The 17,104-nt window shown below is 35.5% G+C and overlaps 1 protein-coding gene and 1 pseudogene across 14 annotated transcripts in view; both read right to left on the reverse strand.

Moving 5' to 3' along the window:
* LOC129757919 (sex determination protein fox-1-like) overlaps nt 1-17,104 on the reverse strand; it is a 680,148-nt gene that overhangs the window by 245,949 nt on the left and 417,095 nt on the right. The gene's annotated exons all lie outside the window — the stretch shown is intronic.
* Nucleotides 5,448-10,682, reverse strand: LOC129757923 (glutathione S-transferase 1-like; annotated as a pseudogene).

Consider the following 17,104-nt stretch of genomic DNA (forward strand, 5'->3'; position numbering starts at 1 on the left):
GTTCCCCCCAATATGCCTTGTTTTTAATAGCTACTTTTATGGCCTCCGAAACCCCCCAAGGCTTTTCTTGTACGATTCCACCCTTTTATGAAATTATTTTTTTCTGAAATATTAAAAAATTAAAAAACCCTGTTGGGAGGACCGCGAAACAAAAAGGAAAAGTGCGAAGTGGGAGGAGGGCAAAACAAACTTTAAAAATATGAGTTAGGAGAACCTCAATAGAAGTTACAGATAGCGTGCTGAGAATTCTTAAAAAAAATTATTTGTTATGCGGTCCTCTCGACTCGCAACTTTTCCTATTGTTTTGCGGTCCTCTCAAAGCGCAATTTACAATTCCCATTTAGGTCATCCCGATGATTTTTTTCCTTAGGTTAGTGTCCATGATTTACAACCTTTTAATTTGTTGTGTGGTCCTCCCAACTTTGTGGTCCTCCCAACTCACAGTTTTGCAATTCTTATGGGTGTTCACCCACCTTGGATTTTTTTAATTTGTTTTGAGGTTCTACCAGCATGCAATTGTTCAATTCTCTTTTGTTTACTGTTCCCTCATCTTGCATTTTATTTTATTTGTTTTGCGGTTCTCTCAACACGCCATCTGCAACTTTCATAGCGGTCCTCTTAACTCTTATTTTTTTTAGTTTGTTTTGCTCTCCTCCTAACTCGCATTTTTTTTCTATTTGTTTCACGTTCCTCCTAATATGCCATCTTTCCTATTACTCTTATGGTCTTTCAACCGTTAGAGGCTTTTCTTCTTTCGGTCCTACCTTCTTTTTTAATATATTTTTTGGAGTACTAAAAAAAGAATAAAAGAATAAAAAAAAGGTAGGACCCTGTTGGGAGGACCACGGAACATATAGAAAAAGTGCGAATTGGAAGGACTGCAGTGAAAGATGCAGATAGCGTGCTGAGAATTCTTAATTTTAAATGTGATCCTCAAAATTTTTCAATTGTATTGCGGTCTTTCCATCTCACACCTTTTCCTATTGTTCTGCAGTCCTCCCGAAGCGCGATTTTCAATTCCCATTGCGGTCATCCCAACACAAAATCTTTCTATTAGGTTAGTGCCCATGACTTACAACCTATTAACTTGTTTTGTGGTCCTCCCAACTCACTGTTTTTCGATTTTTTGTGGTCCTTCCAGCTCACAGGTTTTCAATTCTTTTTGTGGTCCATCCATCATGGATTTTTTTTTTAATTTGTTTTGAGCTTCAACCAACGCAATTGTTTGATTTTTTGTTACTGTTTCCTCATCTTGCATTTTTTTGCGGTTCTCTCAGCACGCTATTTGCAACTTTCATAGCGGTCCTTCTAACTGTTATTATTCAAGTCTGTTTTGCCTTCCTCCCAACTCGCACTTTTTCCACTTTTTTCGCATTTTTTCCCAATATAACATCATTTTATTCCGTTGTATGGCTTCCCAACTTTTGAGTTTTTTCTTGTATGGTCCTACCTTTTTATAAATTTTTTTTGAATACAAAAAAAAATAAAAAAGTAGGACCGTAAAAGAAAAAAAATCTATTGAGAGGACCGCTAAACAAATAGAAAAGTGTGAGAGGAGGGGGCAAAACAAACTAAAAAAATGAAAGTTAAGAGGACCGCTATGAAAGTTACAGACAGCGTGCTGAGAGAGCCGCAAAACAAATAAAATAAAAAGCAAAATGAGGGCACAGTAGGAAAAGTCAATGATTGTGTGTCAGTAGAACCTGAAAATAAATTTAAAAAAACTCCAAGGTATGTGGACCACAAAAAAATGAATAACAGTGATTTGGGAGGACCACAATACAAATTAAAAGGTTAAGAGAACCGCAATGAAAGTTGCAGATAGCGTGCTGAGAATTGTGGTCCTCAAAATTTTTCATTTTGAATGCGATCTTCCCAACTCCCAACTTTTTCTATTGTTTTGTGGTCTTCCTGAAGTGCGATTTTCAATTACCATTGCGGTAATCCCAACTCGAAATCTTTTTATTACATTAGTGCTTCACATTTCCCCGTAATGCTCAACATTTTTATATGTTGTACAAATTTGTAGTATTTTATATCTTTTGCGGTTTTCCCAATTCGAGTTATAAAATTTCGATTGAGGTCTTTTTTTAACAGTTTTTTTTTTTGTTTTCAGGTCCTCCCAAGTCTCAGTTTTTCTACTAGTTTAGCGACCCTCCCAAAACGCTATATTGAATTTCCATTACAGTTGTCCAACCTCACAATCTTAATCTTCCTCTAGATTAAGGTTGTCATATGGCCGGGTTTTATCCGGATTCCATTGGATATTTAATATAAAATTTGAGAAAAGTTCGAAGCCGCCCGGTTGCCCGGATATCATTGAAAAAGTCCAAATTTTGCCCGGGTTTATTCTCATTATCAAATCAAACTAAAAAAAAAAAAAAACAAAATGTGATGAAACTTTTTTTAAACTATACGTGCAAAACGAAATTTTTTGAGCAAGGTTCATAAAAATAATCACCCAAAATTTTACAATTTAAAATCTGTCGATAAATTTCGATAAAACAGATTTTTTTTTAGTTTTTTATCTTGTTTTTTGTTGAGTATTCTCTGGGTTTTTATCAAATTTGCCCGGATATTGTTTCTGGTTGACAATTTTGAAATCAATGCGCGCATTTAGCCAGTTTTTAGATAAAATAGTTTGGATTTGTTCGGACCGGATACGTGCTGAAAAAAATCTGGCAATCTTACTCTAGAAACTTTGTGTCGCCAAATACGAACCATGCCAAAATCGAAGCGTTTTTTGGTATACGATTTTTGATATACTTTTTTCGTACATTTTATTGAAAAGAAACCAAATGTAATGTGATTAACGTTATTTTCAACCAATTTTTGATAAGTTTAAGTCACTTTTAATTATTTTTTATCATGATGTTTTAGACACTATTAGCATTTTTTTGTTTTGTTTATAAACTTTTTTTTTATTTGTTACTAGCTGATTTACCCGGCCTTGCTCGGGCTCACATAAAAGATTAATAAAAATTGATTTGATTTTCGAAATTTTGAAAGCGTTTTATTCATCATTTTAACAAATCTGACCATGTTTTGCCATGTAATCTTTGTAAGTTTTGTTAGCCTTTTAGAAGTTTTAATTGGATTTTTAACAAAGTTTATAGTTTTAACATTATTGAAAAACTTGTTAGGTTTGCTAAAATAATGCCCTTGAATGCCTATTCATCGAATCAAGAACAAAATTTTAAACTAAGGTTTCCAGATTGCTCAGATTTATCCGGATTTGTCCGAATATTTGACACAAAATTTGAGGGAAATCTGGTCCGGCCCGATTGACCGGATTTCGTTGGAAAAAGCCCGGATTTCACCCGGATTAATTCATTTTATTTGTAAAACATAAAATAAAATTAAATTGAATATTTACAATTTTCCATTTTAACGTTCAAAAAGGAATTTTTTTATGGCAAGTTTTATCCTGACTTGTTTTTAAAGTCTAAAATTCATCCACTGTTGAGATTTGGTGAAAAAATATTTAAAGTGTTCTCTTCTTGATTTCTACTGAATAATTTCGTGGTTTGTACAAAATTTGCTCGGATATTGCCCGGATTTTGGGTTAAACATATTAAAATCAACTACGCGGATTGTGTCAGAAAACTGCCCAGATTTTTTCGGTCCGGACGTCCGGAAAAATTCTGGCAACCTCATCAACCTTTTATTTTTTTTGGGAAGCTTGAATAAATCTAGTCTTTTGATATAATCTTCAAATGATAACAATGTATTTTTCATCTTGTCCATGTGTTATCTAATGAAAATCCAATACCATAGGCTTATAAACATATGTACACGACCTCTTTTGAAGATTATCTCACTTATCAAAATGAATGATCTATCGTAGAGTAGTATATTCAAATTTAATTTGTACTTATGATGAGAATGAAAAGTTGTTTTAGATGTTAAAAGTTTCATTAATAGTTTTTAAAGTTCTCAAAAAACACATCACCTTGGAACCGAAATCACCCATTTTATAATATTATGAAAAATTTATTTGGGCTACATTTCAATTTTTCTATTTTTTGACACAACTATTCCATTGATTATCATGAAGAGTGATCAATGTAAAAATCTTTAGAAATCATTTGTTTGAATTTGCACTACTAAAGGCTCTAGTTTTCTCATAATTGGATGGCAGAGTTGAACACATTGTTGACCAAAAATGACTCAAACTTGGCCAAAGAAATTAAATTGTATGAAATAACAACTTCAGATTTAATTACTAAAAAGTTTTATGCGTTGGATTTGGTTTCAACTTTTTCCAGAATTGATTTGATTGTCTACCCTGCCTTTTGAATAAATTCCTACACGGCAATCAAAGCATTGAGATTGCAGCCTTCAACTCACAACCCTTCAAATAGCTTCTTACCCTATTGTTGTATTCTTGGTTCCTAAAAGCTGGAAATAAGTTTTCATTCAAAATAGTAATTCAACTGAAGAAATGAATTCATAATGAAGATGAATCATGCATTGTATTTAAACTTCAACTACTGCATATTCTTAATGACTCTCAACGCCCCCAACGGCAGTTGGGACTACTTTGAAAACCGCTGTTCAAATCAATTTATTCCTAACATGCGATAAGTTTTTCTTATCCCAAAAGAAGACTTATTATTTCATCCAAGAATCACGTGCTTGTGCCCTGTGCTACGAACAGTAGACGAAAAAAAGCCCGCCAAAAACTTCGCTATCCAAATTTTAATCATTAGCAGGCTTTGATTTGCTGTTCAGTACACGTGAACTCAGGACGGTCGTTTCTAATGCCCGGCCCATGGCGATGCTGAGAACAACCCGCCAAGGGGAAAAAAGTCGGTTGACAAAATGCCATGCCATGACTTTTGGTTCGTGAGAATAAAATAGAACGTTGTATGGGAGGGTCCTTTTTCTCAGGTGGGAGGGGCTCATAACTATTACTAAAACCTTACCCTGATCCAACTACATCTCTGTACCAAATTTCAGGCTGATCATTTCAGCGGTGTGGATTTGTATAAGGTGCATACAAACAAACAAACATATATAGTCCAACTCATCTTTATATATTAGATTATTGTCATTTTATAACATTTTACAGGGTGGCAATGTGAAAGTGATACACTTAGTTTATTGCATAAAACTCAAACCAATTTTTTATTTCTCGTCGCAATCACGACGGCTCATATGTACATCTCTGTTTCTGCTGAAGACGCACTTAGATCACAACTTTTTTTGGGACGAAACTTTGTTAACTCTAGAGACAACATCGAAAAATCAAGATACCCGTTTTTATGGAGCATGTTTTCGTGATATACCAGTCGTTAATAAAGCGTCGAGCGAGGTTATTTAATTAGGTGAAGTCAAGCAGCAAAAAGGGAAACATTAGTGTAAACGATTTTTAGTTAAAAGACTTGCTAATTTAATTTTTTTAATAAAAACACGATTTATTAAAAAAAATCTAAAGATCTTGGAAGTATTTTTGTCCTTATAAGTAATTTCTTACGCATTTTCTTCAATAGTTTTCTTAGTGGTTGTCAAATTCTCAATATTTCGATCCGTGTTGAGCTCCCCAAACCAGGGCTGATTCTGTTCCAAATCGTTCAAGTAGTTTACCAACTTTGGAAGCTTCTGGCCATCAATGGGGACTTTATAGTTTGCCGTAGATAACGTTGTACAGATACTGATATCAGCCAGCGTTAGGGAATCACCAACTAAAAATTTCCCCTTCAAGGTAGCCTCAAGAAGCTCGTAGGCCTGACGGAATCCCTCGAGGTTCTCCGAAGAAATTTTCTTCGCACCGTGGTAGAAAAACGGAACCAGTGTTGCTCTGAGCCGGGAAAATAAAACTCCTGATTCAAAGTGTAGCATTGCATTTATGCGCGCTTGGGTTATCAAATCCTTCCGTGGGTACAAATCTTAATTTTTGGCGTATTTTAAGATCAGATAGACGTTAATGACATGACTGTCGTAAAGGGCAACTCCATCGTCTACGATTGTTGGCACGGTGTGTTGAGGATTCATCTTAAATCGTTCAATATTCATTCAATAAAAGCATTTAAAATAGCCTTCAAGACATACCTCCAAATATTTCGGAGTCATGTGGTCTTTGTTGGCTAGGTTAATGAATTTTGTTTCCATATCCAAATCCAGAGGTCTGGCCACAATTTCGACAGCTCTAACGGGTGTACAGCGTAATTGGAGCCATTCCCTCGACCTGTCTTGTCTTACCGCAGAGTAACGAATGGCCAAAATTTTAAAGGTTCTGGCAAATGATAAGGTATTCATTCGCTAAAGATAGTAGCTGTGTTGTTCCAAGCCGTATTTAGCAGCCTCTTAATGTGTATTGATTATTTGCCGAGGCAGGGATGCTGACGAAAATTGCACATTTTCGCATCTTTAGATTGTCAGAATACGTCAGAATTTCTCAGATTTTTTAATACCTAAATTCGAAGTTTCACTGGATTTTGAGTATATCAACGCAAGTTTTCCGGATTTTCGGGTTTCACTTTTAGTTTTATTTTTATCACATTTGTGTAAAGTATTGCAATGCTTATGTTATTTCACTTCTAGAATCGGTATGTAATTGCCTTTCTAGTGAATATAAATTTATTGCGAAAATTTCGCGTGAATATACTCAAAATCCAATGCATAGTTGAATTTACGTACAAGATAATCTGAGAAATTGCATGTTGACACAAAAACTTAGAAAAACAACAAACTTTGAAAATTCGTCAAAAAATCTCAGTTCGTATTTTGATAATCTAAAGATGCGAAAATGTGCCAAATAACGTTAACTTTCCAATCCTCTTTTCAAAATTCATGTAGTGTACTTTAAACAATGTTGACGGTTCATTGATTGAACAGTACGGTTTTCACACCACTTTTTTACATTTTTGGTGGTGGTGATTTAAAAAAATATATATCCTTGTGCGTAACGTATAGCTGCTAACTTCAGCCTTCACACTAAGTTGATTTTTTTGAGCATTCAATCAGTAGCTGATCTACAATCTTTTTTTCGAAGCATGTTTTTTTGGATTTTTTCTTAGACTTCCAATAACGGAAAACTGAAGTGTTGTAGCTGAACATTATCTGAGAAACATATTTGTTAAGGATCGCCCCTGATTGCATGGATCGATAGCATCAGATTTTTCTTTGTAGAATAAAAAACTCACTCATTCAAACAAACATTGCAAACTTTCAGTGGACTGTATGACGACTTAAAATATTTTGCAACAATGACTTATTCCGACACAAACTTGTCCCTTCTGGACTCCTGACTCTGGCCATTCCTGCCTCTGACTATTTTACCGTATCCGATGATGGCTGGTTGAGAAAAGAGACCGAGTCAAGGATCGACGGTGGCTCGATCCTTCGGAAAAAACCTCTTCGTGTCCGAGGAAAACCGATGATGTTTTGGCGCGCATCACTGCCGTTGATGCACGCAGCATCGCCATGTTGATACTGGGCCTTTTCTGGTGTTAGGGTGGTTCAACGAAGCTCCTTCGTTCCAGAACAATATTTGAATTGCATTGAGAAGTTCCCAAACTATCTACTCTGAAATTTTAAGCAAGAAGTGTTAAATTGACACTTAAGGTTTGATAAGGGAGTGTTGTTTTGTCTGGGCTTTTAATATGCGTTCATAAAAAAGCAATGATTCCAAATTAAAGATTTCCAAAAGACATTGAGGGTTTCAGAAGATATTTTTTTATTTGGATACATTCGAATAAAGTTACAAGCCACCAAACTGTTTTGACACTAAAAAGCGGTTTATTGATAGTCTAAATTATGATGGTCCTGTAAAAGCGAAAAACATGAGGAAACGTTGCACGGAAAATAATAACAAGGTAAAATTTACCGAGATAAAAAGGTGATCGCTCGTGGAACCAAAAGAGTAACTTCTACCTCTTCGAGGTAAAACTCACCTCTTGGCGAGGTAAAGATTACCTGAATTGAGCTAGACTACCTAGCTACGGAGAAAAAAGGTTAATCTGAAAACGGTAAATATTACCTCGCAGCGAGGTGAAGGTTACCTGAAGTGAGCTGTATAAAAAGGTAAAATTCACCTAGAAAAAAGATAAATCTTTCTATCTCTTCGAGGTAAAGCTTACTTCGTAGCGTGGTGAATTCTACTTAAATTTAGCCGGAAAAAGGTACAATTCATCTAGAAAAAAGGTAAAGGCAAATTTTTCGAAGGTTAATGAAAAAAAGGGTAAAGTTTACCTTTTGGCGAGGTGAATGGAAAAAGGTTATAAGTTTACCTCGAAAGATGGATTGAAAAAAATCACTTCTGCTTCTCGGTAAATTTTACCTTATTTTTTAAATTTTCCGTGTGTTTTTAAAAATCGTGACAACATCGATCCGGGTCTAAATTGCAATCTTTCAAAGTTTTATAGACCGTCCTCTTGGAAGAAATTAAAAATTTGGCACTGAAGCTTCTACCGCAATTCTTTAACCATTTCTCCAACTCAAGGTTAAATTTCTGTTTTGAGAATGTTTTTTTCACACAGCATTTTTCAAATTATCAATGATTGTAAAAAAATAAATGTAGGTATGTATGTGTAATTTTTTCTCATTTATGTTTTTTATCATTCCTGTCTTTTCGGCCATATTTGCCATTTATGTAATTTTTTTTTGTATTTTTTTTCATTTTTGTTGTTACTGCCATTTCTAGTCATTTTTGGAAACTTTCTATCATTTTCACATATTAACCATTCCTTTAGTTTTTGTAAATTTTCGAAAAAAAAATTACGTGTTATTTGACATTTTCTTATAATTTTTGTTCATTCACGTAATTTTGTGTCATTTTTACATTTTTTTCCATTTTGTCATACTTTTTTTTCTCATTTTGATATTTGGTCATTTTGATCATTCTTTTGGGGTTCTCTAATATTGATATCAACCAAAATATATCAGGTAAAATATTCAAGCAAAAACCAATCAAAGCCACTGCTAGTTCAATTGAGTTGAAGAGGAATTAAATTAATCGGAAGGAAATTTTCAATTCATTTGATCGTATCGTACCTCTGCTTGAAGAAAAAGACGTGTACCAAGAATGTGAAAAACCTCCCTTCCCCCCTTAGAACATACTTCTCACAAAGTACAAAGTCTACACAGCATCTCTGTGATCGTTTATTGATTCAGGATACGATTGATTGAAAACTAGAGGACAAAAAAGAGGAAGGCGTTCCGGTAGTGTTCCGTGTTTTTCTATCGATGTTTGTCTTTATTGTTGAGCATTTAAGCCAGCATTTGTGTTGTTGTCGGCATTCTCGTCGTTCTTCGATGTTTTCGTCTGACTTGAACGGGAAAAAGTTTGCAGACTTTTTCCCAACCTCACCTTAGCCCTCACCCACCTTCTTTCTGTTGTTGTTGTTGTTGTTTACCCAAAACTTGGAACCCTTTTTTTTTTCATATTTCGTTTTAGGAACTCTGTTGACAGTTTTCCAACAGTTGTCCTTTTTTGCATAAAAAAAAAACAACAAAAACCTAAACAGACGCCGAGTCGAGGAAACCCTGATTTGGGTAGGATTATTTGAGATTGTTTGGTTTCATAATTCAATGAAATCCTCAGGAATTCAAATGTAGGTCGTCGGTCGACTTTTGGACTGCACAAAGTTAAGAAAGACTCAGCCACAAGACGATGTCGGGGCCAATTAGGGAAGAAAAAGTGCAATTTTCACATGTGAACATGGTAAACAGACTGGGAGAAAGAGGGCCGTGTCATTCGTAGAAAAGCTTTTGAAAAATCCACTTCAGGGAAGCAGTAGAATGAAAAAATCTACCGCAAGTTTCAAGCCAAGAGTTGAGGCAGCAACTAGTTGTCGTCGTCGTGATCCTCGGGTTTTAATGGGCTACAGCCAAATTGTTGGCAATTGTAGCTGCCAACTAGTAGCCTTCCCCCATTAACGTTTGCACTTTGCATTTTGAACGAGAGCCCGATGTAGAACATGACTTTAAGCACGTGTCAGAAGCCTTCTGGTGATTTATGATTGCGAGAATGTTGTTGGGAACACTTCGCAAAAAATGTAAAAACTGCGAAAGCTCGACGTTCACAAAGCATCATAAATCAATCTTCAGAGATAATTGGCTGTGTAGAGTTAGATAAAGATAGTCCGGTATGTATAATTTGATAGAAAATTTTACAGTAATTAGAATTTGTTTTACCACGTGGCTGGTTTCTGGAATTTGAATGCTGTCCGATGATGCTTACCTGTGAAAAAAAGAAAAAAAAAGTCTTTTTTAGAATATGTTCGTTTAATGAAGGAATGATTTAAATTAATGGAGCTGGTCCGGAAAACTTGGAAAGATATATTTTCAGACGAGAAAATGAACCAAGTTTGACACACAAATTTATCACAACTGTCATTGGTGCAGCCGCCAAACTTTTGCTGATGCTAAAACTAAGAAGGAACAATGCAAGTGACTGGAGCTCAAGCACCCTCCTTAAAGATGATTTCCTTTAGAAAAAATATGGAAGATCGTCAAGGAAACACAACTACATCTTTTCCATTTTGACCTCTCCGCCAGCGGCCATCAGTCAGTCAGAAAACTCTCGACTTTCGAGAACTTTGTTAAGATATTCTCTCGACTTTCCCGATTTTACGACGACGATGGGCGAAAACTTTTCAAGAACAATCAACTTCTATGTACCGGAGGCGGAAATCAGCGGGCCCCGGACTTAATCTTTATTTGGGACAGACAAAAAAAAATAAAAAAAACAACTGCGAGAAGCTGGAAACAAATGAAAAAAACACACAAGTTTATTCTAGTCGTTTGTAATAAAGTTGAAGTATGATTGTGTGTTGCCACTGTTCATAGCACACTTTCGCTTGACATATTTTCAAAGAGTAGTTGGGAAAAATTAGCATACAATATACCGAAGGCTAAGTTCAAAAGTTTTTTTCTGGCTTCCAATCTATCCAAGCTCCAGTAATTTCGCCGAACAAAACGCCAAGCGCCGGGGGTGTCATAAGATTTCAACTTCCCGGAAAAGCTGATTCGAACGAAAACTTTTCTCATATAAAATAATTCCAGACGCGGCGCAAAGCTGCTTTTTGTGGGACTCGAACGACAATAGAAAACGAGAGAATTTTGGCCCCCGAAAAACAACATTAGGCATTAGAGGGAAACTCTTCCCAGAAGCCCAGCCCTAGTCAACTGGATTTTCGTTGGGGTTAGAGTTTGAGGGAGTAAACATAATCGTTTTGATTCCAGAATTCAGACACGGTCTTAGTCGGTATTCGGAGGCTTAGTTAAGCTTCCTTTGACGTCGTCGGATAAACTTTGGACGGAGATGAATGGGGTTTATCTATGAGTCCACTAAGGCACATGAATTTGTATTTTTGTGCTCCCAAAATAAGTGAAGAAAGAGATTTTCGAAATAGATGAATTCGACTTCACTTTCAAGTTAAACTTATATTTTATTGATGTAATGAGGACTCGAAATTTGTAAATTTTCAGACTCATGACTTTCCTTGTTGGATGAAAATTTCGTTGGCTAGCAATATTTCATTTGATTTTTTTTTGTCATTTTTGTCATTTTGGTCGTTTTGGTCATTTTGGTCATTTTTGTTATTTTTGTCATTTTTGTCATTTTTGTCATTTTTGTCATTTTTGTCATTTTTGTCATTTTTGTAACTTTTGTCACTTTTGTCATTTTTGTCATTTTAGTGAATTGGGTTATTTTAGTCATTTTGGTCAATCTGGCCATTTTTGCCATTTTTGCCATTTTTGTCATTTTTATCATTTTTGTTAATTCTGTCATTCTTGTCATTTTTGTCATTTTTGTCATTTTTGTCAATTTTTGTCATTTTTGTCACTTTCGTCATTTTTGTCATTTGTGTCTTTTTTGTCATTTTAGTCATTTTGGTCATTTTGGTCATTTTGATCATTTTGATTATTTTGATCATTTTGGTCATTTTGATCATTTTTATCATTTTGGTCATTTTGGTCATTTTTGTCGTTTTGGTCATTTTGGTCATTTTGGTCATTTTGATCATTTTTATCATTTTGATCATTTTGATCATTTTGATCATTTTGATCATTTTGGTCATTTTGGTCATTTTGGTCATTTTGGTCAGTTTGGTCATTTTGGTCATTTTGGTCATTTTGGTCATTTTGGTCTTTTTGGTCATTTTGGTCATTTTGGTCATTTTGATCATTTTGGTCATTTTGGTCATTTTGGTCATTTTGGTCATTTTGGTCTTTTTGATCATTTTGGTCATTTTGGTCATTTTGGTCATTTTGGTCATTTTGGTCATTTTGGTAATTTTGATCATTTTGATCATTTTGATCATTTTAATCATTTTGATCATTCTGGTCATTTTTGTCATTTTGGTCATTTTGGTCATTTTGGTCATTTGTGTCATTTTGGTCATTTTGGTCATTTTGGTCATTTTGGTCATTTTGGTCATTTTGGTCATTTTGGTAATTTTGGTCATTTTTGTCATTTGTGTCATTTGTGTCTTTTTTGTCATATTGAGGATATTGGTCATTTTAGTCATTTTGGTCATTTTGGTCATTTTGGTAAATTTGGTCATTTTGATCATTTTGATCATTTTAATCATTTTGATCATTTTAATCATTTTGGTCATTTTGGTCATTTTGGTCATTATGGTCATTTTGGTCATTTTGGTTATTTTGATCATTTTGATCATTTTGATCATTTTAATCATTTTGATCATTTTGGTCATTTTGGTCATTTTTGTCATTTTGATCATTTTGATCATTTTGGTCATTTTTGTCATTTTTGTCATTTTTGTCATTTTTGTCATTTTGGTCATTTTGGTCATTTTGGTCATTTTGGTCATTTTGGTCATTTTGGTCATTATGGTCATTTTTGTCATTTTTGTCATTTTTGTCATTTTTGTCAATTTTGTCATTTTGGTCATTTTGGTCATTTTGGTCATTATGGTCATTTTGGTCATTTTGGTCATTTTGGTCATTTTGGTCATTTTTGTCATTTTGGTCATTTTGGTTATTTTGGTCATTTTGGTCATTTTGGTCATTTTGGTCATTTTGGTCATTTTGGTCATTTTGATCATTTTGATCATTTTAATCATTTTGATCATTTTGGTCATTTTGGTCATTTTGATCATTTTGATCATTTTGATCATTTTGATCATTTTGGTCATTTTGGTCATTTTGATCATTTTGGTCATTTTTGTCATTTGTGTCTTTTTTGTCATTTTGAGGATATTGGTCATTTTAGTCATTTTGGTCATTTTTGTCATTTTTGTCAGTTTGGTCATTTTGGTCATTTTGGTAATTTTGGTCATTTTTGTCATTTTTGTCATTTTGGTCATTTTGGTCATTTTGGTCATTTTGGTCATTTTGATCATTTTTGTCATTTTTGTCATTTTTGTCATTTTGGTCATTTTGGTCATTTTGGTCATTTTGGTCATTTTTATCATTTTTGTCATTTTTGTCGTTTTTGTCATTTTTGTCATTTTTGTCATTTTTGTCATTTTTGTCATTTTTGTAATTTTTGTCATTTTTGTCATTTGTGTCATTTGTGTCATGTGTCTTTTTGTCATTTTGAGGATATTGGTCATTTTTGTCATTTTGGTCATTTTGGTCATTTTGATCATTTCGATCATTTCGGTCATTTTGGTCATTTTGGTCATTTTGGTTATTTTGGTCATTTTGGTCATTTTGGTCATTTTGGTCATTTTGGTCATTTTGGTCATTTTGGTCATTTTGGTCATTTTGGTCATTTTGGTCATTATAGTCATTTTAGTCATTTGAGTCATTTTTGTCTTTTTTGTTTTTTGTTTGTTTTTTTTTGTTTTTTTTGTCTTTTTTGCCTTTTTAGTTTTTAGTTTTTTTAGTTTTTTTAGTCTTTTTAGTCTTTCTAGTCTTTTAAAATTTTTATTCATTATATTTTCAAAAGAGTGACAGTGCTACCACAAACTGTTTCTTCGAATTGGAAGTTTTGTGATAAATTTTGAAGGGAATAAACTTTTAATTGTTCATATTTCAAAACAAGAGTTTTTGTATCGATTTTTTTTCCTAACTGCTAAGACAGAAATTGGGTCACAAGCCTTTCATAAATTTGTCATAGATTGGATGTCGGCGCTCAGAAGTTTTCCTAAATATAATCTACATAAAATTAAAATCCCCAATTCAGCACCAAACTTGTTGTTGTTGATGTAACAACGACGGAGTGGGATCGGTTACCAGTGTTGATGAACCACAACAGATGCCCTGTCACTTGTCTGTCAAATGTCGGCCCGTGGATAAGATCGGCCAGTAACCAGCCAAAGGCTGATGAAGTGGATGGTGGTTGGAAAAAGGCCGCGACAAAACGCGAGGAAAGCTTTTATTCACCATCACGCTCTCTCGACAAGCGCAATGAAAAGCCCATAAATCAAAACCCAACCATCGAAGATAACTGTCCGGTTCACGGGCGAAAACGAGGGAAAAAGTTGCGCGGCGCCGGCAACAATTGCGATTAGAATGGCGCTAGGAATGAGCCGGAAAATTTGAGGTACCGGCAAATGGAAAGGGGGGATGATTGTGGGAAAAAATCTCTGACATTTTCCCCCGAGTAGTGTAATGACGGGTCGCTGCGAAGCATAAATGTGCGATGGCCTGACACGTTCGCTAGAGGACGACGCATTAATTTTACACTTTACGAACTGACACGTTTTGCTACGGCGGAAGATGTTAGCCCGATTTTACGATCACTTTGCTAATTCGGATGTTTCAATCGGACGCGACAGCGAAGATGTCGAGTCGAAATGCGTCAATTTGTTGCTGAAAGCGGGATCAATTAATAAAGTTGAACGTTTTGAAAGGTTGTACTGTTTTCTTCCTTTTTTAATGTGTTGGCGATACCTGATTGCTGTAATAAAACTAGGTTTAACTTAATTCTTCCGAATAACGTTTTCGAATTGTTCAGAGGACAAATATCCTAACATGAAAGTTCGTAAAGCCATCGTTTATTAAGACAGCCATTGACAAGCTGCATTTTGTTCCAATGACGTGTTCTGTTCACACAAACGACATTCTGTATGATCCATTGGCCCCATTACAGGTCGTTTAGGTACGAACAAGCTGAATTTTATTTGCCGTAATCTTTTGCTACATCAACAGAAAACGAGAAAACCAGCAGCCGGTAAAGCACAAACAATAAATAGAAGCTTGTCGTCATGACCTTCCCCGTTTCGAAACGGTGCATCCATCATCATCCCCCCTTACCGGTAGAGGTTTTCCCTAGACGAACAACGTCGACCGACATGACATTTCGTCTCCCTTTGAAAAGATGATCCCGAACAGCAGGAGGACCTACGTTTGATATGCTTTCCCCGTCTCAGGAAAATGCGTTCAACGATGCGTCCCAAACGTTGTAGGAACATTGTTACTGCCAGCCTAGCTGTTTGCCGTTTTTTCGTAGCCGAATCCATCAAGAATTAGAAGCAGATCAAAACATTAAACACGTACCTCGACACATACTTTTTCGAATGGTTGATAGACAGACAGTGGAGGTTTGAGGTTGAGGCATCATATCCAACTACATACATATATGTTATTAGGTATACATTTCCTTCGGTCTTTGATTTATAGCCCTGACAGGCGGGCGGAAAATTGCCGTTCGTTTATTTTGGCAGCCCCCCTTCCCACGTCGTCGGTGCAGAAATATCTCCAACGAGTGGCGGCGCATATTGCTGAGGCTTCTGGGAGGAATTTCACAAATGTCCGAAATGCGTTTAAAAGTAATTGCAACCGAAATGTCAACACATATCACATAAAGGTGCATCGCTGATCTTTGCATTGTTATTTGTAAATGTCACTTTATCACATTTCTCGGGGATGCTTCTGGCGGAAAGAAAACTCGACAGTTATTTCTAGGGCTGATTCTGAGTTTTGTTTTTTGATTTTGAAATCTTTAACTGACTCTGATTAAGAAAAAATCTTTTAATTGATTTTTGATTATTTTTTCTGTGTACTATCTCTATTTTTTAATTTCTGAAGCAATAGACTGCTTAAACAGAGTTTTAAAATAAAAAAAAAGGCATAACTGTTTGCCCAGGCGAGAGCACCTGTTCCCAGGAAAACTCGGATGATGAAGTTGCCAATTCCAAATGCTCCTCATCAAAAATTCACTAAACAAATGTCATTATCAAAATTGATAGACCTGTCATCAATCCATCCGAGCAACGAGTGGCACCTGAGGTTTTTGGGGACCACCAATGATTGAAACTGCTCGCTGATCCCGGACAAAAAAAGGAAAACCCCTCTCGGATCGATAAATCGTTTGTCCCACCAAGTCAGACAGAAGGGACAGCCCAGATCCGTCTCACCCAGGAAAAGCACCGAAACAACAAAGCAAAAGTCAACCGGAGAAAATGTTAATCCTTTTACTTGGTAGGATCGCAAAGCCATAGAGTTATTCTCCGGTTGGCGTCATCGCCAGCAACTTTTCTCTCTCGTTTCGGTTTCATTTCTGTGGAAAAATCATCAACTTCCCAAGGACTCTCGCTGCCTTCCCCTTTTCCCCAGTTAAACCTTTATCACAAACCACCTGCCGGGACTCAACAATTGAAAGCTTGTCAATTTTTCTCATCAAAAGAGGGAAAAATCCCATTTAACGGAAAAGCTTGTGTTTCTGCATGAATATTTCGGATAGAATCTGCTGCTTTTGCTAGTAGTTGGCGTCTGGATCGAAGATCCTAGCTCGAATCGGAAAATTTGAATTTTAATTACATTTTGTCATTATCCTTTCTGGTGGCAAACGAGGAAGACAGCAGCAGCTTTTCCGGTGTCAGTGACGTGGATTACTAGCCCGGATTACGTCGTTTCGGAAGACTTTTACTTTCTGAAGGCAAATAGATCCGGGAGGGGTTTGTGAGTTTCGAGAGGGAGGATGATTTCGACGTAATTATCGTTGATGAAAGGCGGAACGACGAAAATTGATTTTTCTTAATTGGAGAGTTTTACCGTTGAAACAAATAGCTTAAAACACTCTTTCGCTATCTTGTTTAAAATAGCAAAAATTGGTTTCACTGAAAAATACCACTAAATTCTGCGTCTGTGAAAATTTTATCTTGAAATATAGCCGAAAACATCAAAGTTTGACATGTAAAAAACACTGCGCTTACTCCAAAGCTCTGAAACTTTAGGGCAA

This window comes from Uranotaenia lowii, chromosome 3 (assembly GCF_029784155.1).
Source record: "Uranotaenia lowii strain MFRU-FL chromosome 3, ASM2978415v1, whole genome shotgun sequence".
NCBI classification, from domain to species: Eukaryota; Metazoa; Arthropoda; class Insecta; order Diptera; family Culicidae; genus Uranotaenia; species Uranotaenia lowii.